The sequence below is a fragment of the Rousettus aegyptiacus genome, unplaced genomic scaffold, assembly GCF_014176215.1.
Source record: "Rousettus aegyptiacus isolate mRouAeg1 unplaced genomic scaffold, mRouAeg1.p scaffold_m13_p_1, whole genome shotgun sequence".
Taxonomy (NCBI): domain Eukaryota; kingdom Metazoa; phylum Chordata; class Mammalia; order Chiroptera; family Pteropodidae; genus Rousettus; species Rousettus aegyptiacus.
In genome coordinates, this window is record NW_023416284.1 from 151,603,961 (window position 1) to 151,615,347 (window position 11,387).

Genomic DNA, 11,387 nt, shown 5'->3' on the forward strand with positions numbered 1-11,387 from the left:
GTTTAAAATTATACTGTGTGTCTGTGTGCATGCGTGTGTGCGTGTACGTGTGCGTGTGTGTGTATGTGTGTGTGTGTGTGATGAACATGAAGATGCACTGCCCAGATCTCCCTTCCAAAAGGGACTTGTTACCCAGCTGTCTTGTTTGCCCCTCAGGAATCACCTCAGATTCCCGCAAAGCCACCTCTTCCAATGTTCTTCCCTCCTGAGAATGGAGGTGGGCACATCCTGAAGGAGGCAGCAGTGTAGGGACAGTCATTTTAGTTCAGCAGCAAACAACTCCAAGGGGCTCCTTTCGCTCCAGAGCTTCCTGCAGGGTCGGCGGAGGCTGTTACCAGGCCTGCAGTACCGCTCGATTTCTCTCTCTACCCAATTCTGCTTCTTCCTTTTCTTTGTTCCCCACAGGTGTTGACCCAAAGGGCAATTCTTAAGAAACATCCAGCACAGTAAAATTCCTCTCAGAATCTGCTTCCCAAATTCTGGAAAAAAATATCCACCTAATATTTTGCGTTGGACGATTTTTATGTTATAATTTGGGAACATTGCCTGATTCTTTTAAAATGAGTATTTATTATTTTTGTCATCAGATTAAAACAATAAAGTGGTTTTCATTTTAGGAAAGAAAACGAACTGTTAATGGTTTGGGTTTTATTCTGGTCAAAATGAACTCATCCAGGCATCTGTATCAAAATGGCAGCACCTAAGCCCTCTGGCGTGCAACTTTCTGAATAGGGAGGTGAGCTCTTCCGAACACCCTCCTGGCCCACACCCTGCCTACGCTCTAGGTCTTGGTACTCAGAGCTTTCCCTTCCTTTAGCCCCGGAGGAAAATGCTGATGTTTCCTACTTAGCATTCTGTACCACTTCACCCCCATCCTGATCAAAACTCAAACCCATTTTTCAGATCAGATCAATCTGTGTGCAGAGCACCACTAAAGAGGAAGGTTTGTGTCAGAAAAGGCAGAGAAAGGGAAGCGGGGAGCAAGAGGCTTGAGCAAGCTACAGGGTGTGAGAAAGTGGGAGCCTGGGAAGAAGAGAAAAGATTTTAAGCAGTGAGACTGGAGATTATAAACCGGATTTCCTTTTGAATGTCACTTGAGAGATGCAAGGACAGATTAGAATTAATTCAATTTTGATTGCTGGTCTGCATTCTCTGATAGTGACACCATAAAAAAGCATGGGCTGAGGACAATGGGATTTCCCCACTGCCCCTCAACAGTAATAGCTCAAGTTTCACTGGCTTTTAACCTACCTCTTCGTGGAGGGATTCAGCATCTTCCTCATTCACCAACTCTATGAATCCTAGATGTCTTCTCTCTTGTAGCCATGAATTCTAACACTCATTGTGATGCCGACTGCTTATAAAGCCACAGGAAGGCAACCCCCATTCTTCATAATGGCCATTGGTATCCCAGGGAAAGTTGATATGTCTGTGCTTGCCATGGTCTTTGTGTGTTCCACTATCTTCTGTCCTGGTCCCCTGGTCTCTAAGATGCCCAAGGAAATGGTATCCAAGATACAGGTCCTCCTCCTCTTAATTTTTCTTCCAGATACTTGTGCAATATATATATATATATATATATATATATATATATATATATATATATGTTTTACGTTATTCCTTTCTTCTTCAGCCAAGAAACCACCATGCAATTCAAACTCTTGTGGTCCTACCTTCCAATTCAAAGCACAAATTAGAATCAAGCTGGCTCACGCTGGGACCTGGCCTTAGGCTCTTTACATCAAACAGCAGTAAAATGAACTGAGCTTGAGAGTTTGTCAGCTCTTCCATCGCAGACTAAACATCCGGAAGTTAACACACCTGAACTGTGGTGTGGCTCAGGTGGGCAAGTGCAACTGCCAATGGTTGCCTGGATTTGCGGAGTCCACCTGCATTTTTAAGAGGGCTAACAAACCCTCTTTTGTAATTCCTCAGTGTGATGCACTCTCAGGAGGAAGACATAGCTATAAGTGGTTTCTGAGCTTTATTAAGCATTATTCATTTGTATAAAGGAGCCAGAAACCTATAGCCAGATTATTACATTTTCAATATCCAGGGAATTAAGTTGATTATAAACAAGACCACTTACTTACAAAAATGCACTGTGTTCTTGACATTTGACAAACATAATTTTGCTTCAGTTGTTTAAGATACAGCTTTTCAAGAGTGGTAAGGAAACAGCCTGCTGCGAATGTGCAAAGCAGTGACATTCGCATAACACGGGACCCTAGGGTGACAACAATATGGTTCCTTTTTGCTGACGCGTGGGATCCTTGGTAGATGGTGTGTGAAGAGGGACAGGCATTATTGGAATTTCTGTTGTACCAAGGGAGAATTAAAGAGTATTTACTGAATGGGTTTCCTGGGTATAAATATTTATTAGCAGAATTCCAGGGTGTAGAAGCCCATAAGCACAGTCATTTATTCAGCATCCTGTGTGAGGCACTTGCTGAGTCCTGATACTAAAATAGAATATTTGATATAACTATCTCAATGTGTGATCACCTTACATAGAGGACATAAAGCCTGTAGTTATTTGCAGCTCCCAGCATTGCAAAATCTATGCGAAACTGAGAAGTAAAACACACTCAAAGGTGTATACACACACACACACACACACATACACATACACACACAATCAGTGCTTTATGTGAATGGACAAGGAAGCTAGGTTTTTCTCTAATAAATGATGTGTTCTCGAACATTTTAGATATTTGAAAGCTAATTTAAACTCTGGGGAAAAGGTAAGACTCATTTATTATGTGATCTTTGGGGTGCCCAAGGCAATTGTAGATCCTCAGTGTAATCATTGAAATGTCAGCATTTTTGTTCTTCTTTTCTATAGTGATACAGAGAGCTCCATTGTCTATTCTCTCAGGCAGCTCCCGCTGGCAGATTCCACACGAAATCACAGAGGGCGATTCTCCTTCCTTGGGAGTGGGAATGCTAGGGGAGGAGAGCTCGTCTCTGCCCATTAGTTCATTTCACTCAGCTCCAGCCCCTGAGAGATGGGGCTCCAGAGGACGAGTACAATCAGGTGCAACGGGTCTCAGGCTCTGCCGGACCCTCACTGGGGTTAGAGCCCTCGGAGCTGCACTGCTGGCCTGCCACTGGCTGAGGCAGGACCCCTGAGCTGCCCAGTTTCACTAGGCCAGACAAGCTTCTGCCCTTGAGCTGACAGTCCAGATTTGAGGGTCTCTTCTTGGATGATACTTAGAGATGACTAAAGGAAATTGAGTTCTGGGCAAACAGAAAGAAACCACAGGGAAAAAAGAAAGGGCTGTTTCCCCTTTGTGTGTGTGGGTGTGGCTGCAGGCCTGTGGGTGGGGGGGGGAGGGAGGGCGTATCCTGGGTTTCCTGTGGGTGGGGGTGGGAGTTGCAAGGGCACAGTAAGGAAGCGTTGCCAACTCTTCTTGGGAGCTTGAGAAAGAATCCAATTAAATTTCTACCTTATAGAATGTAACGACAAAGATGAAAAATTCCAAATGGATTTTTTTACATGTACAAAAATAAGACCACAAAGTAATAAAAAAGAGAAATTTTCAGTAAAGAAAAAGTTTGTGGTCAGATCTGAGACATATTTCGGAAGATCAGCCGTGCTTTGTGACTGATTAGATGTGGAAAGCAGGGGGGAAGGAAAAGTTAGGGCGGACAACCAGATTCCTGGCTCCAGCAACCATGGAACATGTGTTCTCTCAGAAGTGGAGACAAGGAAAACAATGCCTGAGTCGCCCACCTGCCCCCGCCCCGGACTCCTCCATCACTAGACTCAAACGAGGCAGTCCCTGAATTCACCACTATGACAATTACTTCATTTTGCCACATTTAATAACTATATTTTTTGAAGCAAATCTTAGGACACACAGATTCCTGAATGGTCTGACAACGGGGCAGGGCTGCGTGTCTGCACAAGGGAGTGAGGTCTTCAGGATGGTTGTGCTCTTAGGACTCCAAGGGTATGTGCCAATGTGGGAATCGAAATGCTGGAAGCTTTTGGGTGGCGTGTGCTCTGGGTCCTCACGTTATTAGGAAAACCATGTCTGACCTTATAAAAGTACGTTAATAAGAAGGTTAATCTGGATAAATCTCAGGATTCCATAATCCCGACATGTGGTCTCTGAAAGAATTCTTGTTCCAAAACCATTTTTAATTTCATAAAACCCAAAGAAAGTCAGAAAGGAACAGAGCATTTTATTTCTTTTCTTTTCATTAATTAGGTAAAAAATAAAATCAAATCCCTAATGCATTTCCTTTCAATGGGCTAAAGTTCGAAATCTAGGCTAAATGGAAACAGCAAGAAGAAAAACATCGCCATGGGGCCTTGGCTGAGATGGGAGCAGGAGGCACGGCGTCCTGCTCAGCACAGCCGAGGTGCTGCGGTTGGGTGCTGGCAGTGGCTGTCTGCTGTGCTGTCATAAGGTCCTTTGTCTCTGACCAGGAGTCTTGCATCTTCTGCCAGCATCAATGAAGCTATGATCGGTGAACTTGTTAGGTTGTAAGCAGGATAAAATTTCAGACACTTCACAATTCTTGACATTTATTTTTTATTGTTATTTCTTTGGGTCATCATTTGACTTGAAGTTGGGGCAAATGATGATGAAAGTGTGATAAGGACAAGAAAGGTAAATTAAGTGATTGACGTGAGATTAATATTGCTCTCTCCAGGTTCCTGTTAGCTTCCTGGTTAGCTTCACTCTCTCCTTATCCCCATCCTGACTCTCTCCTTACTCCATCAAAGCCAGCATCAGCCCAATGCATTACTGGGCACATATTTAGTTACTATTATTGATAGTTCCACCAAGTAATGAGTGCCTTTATGTAGCAACCACTCCTTAATACATGATCTCTGTTTTCTGCAACAAGTTTTAAGAGTTTGGAATTATCCCTGATCTGAGGCTGAGGAGGGTTAGGAAACTTGTCCAATAACACAGAGCCTAATGATTGAGGCAAGATTCCTGCCTATATTTATCTGTTAGCAAAAATTATGTTTCCCTTACCACAACCCCAGGCCACCTCAGTTATGCAAATAAAGTTTCAGAGAAAACAAACATTTTAGTGGTGATGTTGGCCAGTCTGCTTAACTTCTTCTCCTCAATTGACTACTACTCCCCCATTTCCTGATTTACTTCCCTATTTTATTTGACCACTATTATTGCCAATCCACAGTAATTTCTCAGCCCTTTTACCATTAGTATCTCTTTTTGAAAGCAGAAATATTAATGATATTTTTTCACAGCTAATTAGAAATCTATGTGCGAGGAAATGGGCTAAGAGGGATTGAGTCAAACAGGAAGTATGAGTTGAACTGACTGTTGACAGCAATGAGAAAGTAATCCATGACCTCAGCTTCCAGTCTGTGGGGTTTAATATGCATCCAACAGAAACCTGAGTTGGGAGCTCACATCTCCAAGTCTTCTCCATGGGGGCTCATTTGAAGGATGGCTGTTGTCCAGCCCTGTATTTCCAGGAAATAAGACTTCGATTCCTTGAGGTGTTAACTTTAAAGGAAAGGCATTTGGATGATCCTTGAAAGAATACCATTTGAAACAAAACTGATGGAGATAAATAATCCAAACTCACTTTTACTCTTAGTTGCCTGGCACCTGCTACTACACATGCACCAGCTGTGAAATTCCCAGGGGCCTGCAAGCAAATGGTAGAACGTCCACAAACTGAGCCACCAACTTATACATTTCCAAGCCCTCTACTTTCCCAGAATTCACTAAACTCCTCAGCCCTGGGGCATGGGGAAGATTTGAAAACAAATGTTTACAAATTCGCCCCCTCTATCGGTTCCAATATTACTGCATTTTCCCAGCAGCATTTTTGTTCATTGCTGCCTTCAGGATAATGCCAAGGGTAAACACACTCTAAACTTTTGAACTATCATCAAAACTATCATCAGAGTTGAGTAGGCGAAAATTATACAGTTCAGAAGCCATTTGGAGAGGCAGAGATGCCAAAAGTCCAGAGAATATAAGAGAGATAGGGATATAATTCCAAACAGTAGAGAATAAAAAATATTGGTACGTGGGAATAACTGGATTGATCCAAATCACTGAGTCTAGTCGAGAAGTACCAGAGAAGGGCAAGAAATCTAAAAATCCTCCTTCTTCCTCCTTGGATGTTTCTTCTTACTTAACTGTTCCCGTTCTACTCTGGCCTTGTAGCCCTGGCGTCTCAAATATACAGGACAATGACAGGACTGGAGGGAGCAAGCCTGGCCTGGGAGTATATACCCAGGTCAGGTTCCTATAAGGAAAGAAGAGAAAACCAAGTATGAGTGCAGTTTTGAGTCTATTTACCAATAGCCTCTGGCTACTTTTACGTATCGTCAAACCTAACCACGCTTTGTATTCCTGTCGGTCCAGCCAGCTGCTGGCCAGTTTTCTGGGCTGCTGTAAATCTCCACCACTACAAGTGTCCTCACTCTGACCAGCTTTGCTCAGCCACACCATGGTTTGATTGGCAGAACGGCAGGCTCTCTCATTATCCAAAAGTATCAGGGGTGTGTGTGTGTGTGTGTGTGTGTAGCAAATATGCTGAAGTGAAAAATCTCCAGCCCAGTCAGATTCAGCCTTCAGCATAATCTTGTTTTGGTTTGTGGAACAAGGTTTATTCCCTCCCTGTTTATGTTTTAACTTGAGTTTTTGTTTTGGTGTGAAAAATATGACAAAACTTTTGAAGCAATAGTATCTTAAAGACAAGATATAGAATATCATGAAAGTTGGGGTATTGTGACCCCAATATGACTGTGTTTTTCTACCTGTATGTCTCTTGATCTGGGCACACCTTTTTCTGCTTTTGTCTCTGTGTCTCTTATTTTACAGTCTATCGCTACTTACCTATTTGTATTTGCCTATTTTTATGTCTCCTCCTTATTTCCTTCCACATTTTCTTCTCCTTCTCAGTCATTTATTCAAAGTTAGGTTGAGTGCTAACCACTGTATATTGTCTCTGAGGATTGTAAAATTCCTTCTCCCCCTCCCCCCAACTCTGAACCAAGCAGCTTTTTTATGTAGGTAGAGAAAAATTGATCTCACTTTCAAAAGTGAGTGCCCATGAGGAAAAAAAAAATTTGTTCCAGGGTGTTTTCCAAGGATACATGTCACGTCAACCTGATATCAGTGTACACAGAATTTTGATGCCCTTCAAGGCTAATAAAAAACAAATTGGTAAAAGAAGAAACTAGGCTCTCAGATGGAGAGAGAAATGAGACAACAATTTCTGTAAAAATGAAATATTTAATTAAACTGTTTGATTTTAAACTTTTTCAAACATGAAACATATGGCTTTCTAAAGCATGGAACAGGAAATGAAAATGAGATAATCTGGTCAAAGTTTGAATTTTTTCAAATCTACAAACAAGGCTTTTCAATCTTAAAATGACAGACTTGTGACTGTGGTGCTTCCTAATCTATTTCTCTTAAATATCAGAAAACAGACCTTCTACGGGCCTCAGGCTACAAGTACTTCCAGAATCCTAAACACAGCGAAGCCCCCAGAGCCAACACCACACTGCCTTACAGGCAGTCAGTCAGTACTATACACAAAGGATGAAATTCGTTAGAGAAAAAAGAGTATGCAGAAAATTCTTTTTCTCCTGGAATATACTATCATACTTTCTAAGAATCTCTCAATTGCCTATAATTACTGGAAGGCCTCATGTTTCACACCAATAATTCCAGTGTTAGTGGGAAACTCAGAAGACACAAGAAAGACAGAATTCATTATTAATGAAAATATTGCCACCCCCTAAGGAAACAGAATGCACTTAATGCTCAGCTTACCTCATCTCTCCATCAATAAATCCATGCTTTCTGTTTATGACATCCTTTGGTAGTCTCACTGGAAAGGCTGACAGCTAATTAGCAAACACATTTTGGCCTTAATTAAGCTACCCTTTCCTGTCTTTGAGACTACTTCAATATAAATGGAGACTGTTTCTGCTTTATTTTATTACCATTATAGAAGTGAATTCCAGATTAATTCTTTTAAAACATGATCCAATTAGGCTTCCCTTATCTAATGAAATGCATGCATTTTGTATTTTAAATGAGAAGGGAAATTCTCTTTAAAAATTAATTTCTTTTTTGCCTCTCTCTTCTTTTGTCTCTTTTTATAGATGGTCTATGAGGGTCCTACTTTATCAGGGCTGCTGGGTGGCTTAAACGACAGGGATTTATTGTCTCACAGTTCTGGAGGCTGCAAGCTCGGGATGAAGTCTCTCTCTCGGGGCTGTGGATGGTCCTCTTTTCCCTGTGTCTTCACATCATCTTCCCTCTATAAGCGTCTATGTCCATACTTCCTCTTTGTACAAGGATACCAGTCAAACTACATTAGGGCCCACCCTAACAGACTCATTTTAATATGATCACCTCTTTAAAAATACTTTCTCCAAAAATAGTCACATTTTGAGGTACTAGGGGCTAGGACTTCAATATATGAATTTTGAGGAGACAAAATTCAGCCTATACTACTGAGGAAGAGGTGACATTTCCAAGGAGAGGCAGTAGAGTGTGTGGTTAAGAGGCACCACCTTTAGAGCCAGACTACCTGGGTTCAGATCTCAACTTTTCCACTTGTCATTTATGTGACTTTTGGCAAGTCACTTAAGTTCTCTGCTTTTTGGTTCTTCCATACCTAAAACGAGTTAATAATAATAACTACTTCAGGGGATTTTACAAAGATTAAATAAATGCTCTCTACATAGGTAGCCCTCTATAAGTGTTTGCTATAATTATTATTCGCTAAAATGCTTTAAGAGTATAGCACTTACACATTACTCATAGGGGAAATGAATGCTATGTCAACATTCTATAAAAAGGTGAAGAACATCTTGATCCTCATGGTGTAGTGAATTGAGATGATTATTTTTAAAATTTCTTTTATAGTCACAATTTTCTTTCATACTCAAAATATATAATGACCCTTATGTTAGAGCATGAAATAGATTTGAGCCATATGTGGTGGATTTCAGTCAAGAATGTATACTGTCGCCCTCCTCATCCCAGTTCTATATCTTCTCTCCCAACCTAACCAAAGGCAGGTTTGAATTGGGTGCCTAGTTCTATCTTAGCAAAACTGATCCAAAATCAGGGGCTCCAATGCATATGCCTGCCTTCATTTTCATAATAAAATCCTCGTTCTGACCAAGTCCTTCTTTGCTGCTATCCATATACTGGTGCTAAGTATTTCTGGAGAAAATTGCCCCCCATGGACAAGTCCCACTAAAATACCATGGCCTCCAGCTTCTTCCGGGCCCTCTGTACCACTAAATCTTTTCCTTATCCTTGGTCCACACCATCTCCCATATTCCTAAGCAAAAATTCCCAACTCTTACCTCTGCGTTCAAGTACATACTCGAAGCACACACACCTCTCTCTCTCTCTCTCTCTCTCTCTCTCTCTCTCTCTCTCTCTCTCTCTCCCTCTCTCTCTCTCTCAGACCATGGTGACTTTCTTATTCTTCACGAGAAACATAGTGGTTCCAGCAACAAGGAACTGCTTAATTCCACACACATTATATTGAATCTCCCCTCTGGACCACACTCTTACACAAGGAATGCCTTCTTTTCCTCCAGGTTTCTCTGCCTTTGTCTTGCTTACTTTTACTCTCAAGACTTAGCTCAAACATCACACCCCCTCTCTGAAGCCTTCTTTGATGAGCTTCCTGCCTCACCTGAGCTGGTGTGAGGGTTTTTTTTGGTGCTTCCATCACTCCCTGCATTAGTCTCTAGTACTGTTTTTATGACACTGGTCTACAATTGTCTGTTGATGCATCTCTCCCAATAGACTGAGTTCCTTGTTTTCAAAAGTCCTGTGTGTTTATTACTGATCTCATTGTCCAGCATAATAGATGCTTTAAAAGCGCCCTGTCTTTCCTTGAGTACACAGACTATATTGAAATCACTTGTGTGGGGAGCCCCTGAGGGACAGGGAACAGTCTTAATTGTTTCCCTTTCTATATCCATCAGTATTTTTAGTTAAAATAAACTAAACTGTATTGATATAAATACAGAAGGATTTTGTTAGAAGGAACTGGGTCGCTCATTGAAACTGTGGGAAGATCAGAAATTTGGGCTTGAAAATAGATATGAAAAAAGGAAACTAAAAGAAGCAGGACCACATTCAAAATCACACCACCAAGCCAGGGCACTTGATGTCCAGAACGCACTGCCTTCCCACAGGCATTGTGCACTGTTCCTGGAAACTAGAGGTTGTTGCAGCATCTGCCACAGCCCTCCCCCTTGGTGGGTCATCCGCTCTCCCTACTTCCTGGCCTCTCTGGTTCCAAATCACACCAGTGGGGGAAGGGGGTGGTGTGCATCTGATTGGTTAAACCTTAGAAAAGTGTCCACACTCTAAATTTAAGAGAGACTAGGAAGGCAAGTAGCTGGTGTTTTCAGCCTGGTCAGAAAAGGCTCAGGGAATTCCTCAAATGAGGAAGGCAGCTCAGGTGATGGTGGCCTGATAACAACATCCATTATAGATCCCTCGGGCTTCGCACAGCGTTGCAGACAGGAAGTAAAAGCAGATAAAAAAAAAAATAATAAAGTATGAATGAATTTACTCCGTTTCCAAAAACCCAATTTTTTATTGAATAAATGAGACATATAACATTGAATTTAAGGTGTATCTGTGTTACTTTGATACATTTATGTATTATAATGTGATTGTCATTGTAGCAATATTCATCACATTATATAATTATAGTATAATATTGTTATCTATATTCATTACACTGTGCATTAAATCTCTATGGCTTATTTACTACTCATTGCAAATTTGTACCCTTAAACAATATCAATCTTACCCCCTACTCCCCTTCCCTTGGTAACCACCATTTTACTGTTTATTTTTTATGAGCTTGACTTTTTTCGATTCCACATATAAATTATACCATATAGTATTTGTCTTTCTCTGAGTTATCTCACTTAGCATAATGTGTGAGATACATACAATGGAATATTATTCATCCATGAGAAAGTAGGGTATCCTGCCATTTGCTCCAGAAACTCATTTTGCTGAGGAGAACTTTGACCTGACCTATAATTCATATTTTTGAAGAGGAAATGACAAGAGGGAAAGGATGGGAGGAAAGAACTAACAAGTATTAAGAGTTATGATGTGCCAGCCACTGTGTAGCCACGTTAGATATGCTTCTACTGATGATATGATCGCTGGAATGTTATATGCAAGGGGAAGCTGCCAACCATGTCTGTGTTATCATTTATCCCCTGCCCAGTGCCTAACACAGTGCCTGGCACACAATGGGTCCTTGATAAATACTGTTGGTGTTGAACAATGCTATAAAGAAGATACTGTGCTGTTTTGTTCATGTTTCAATTAAATACTTCTGCCAGTCACAAAGCTAGTGAGTAGCTC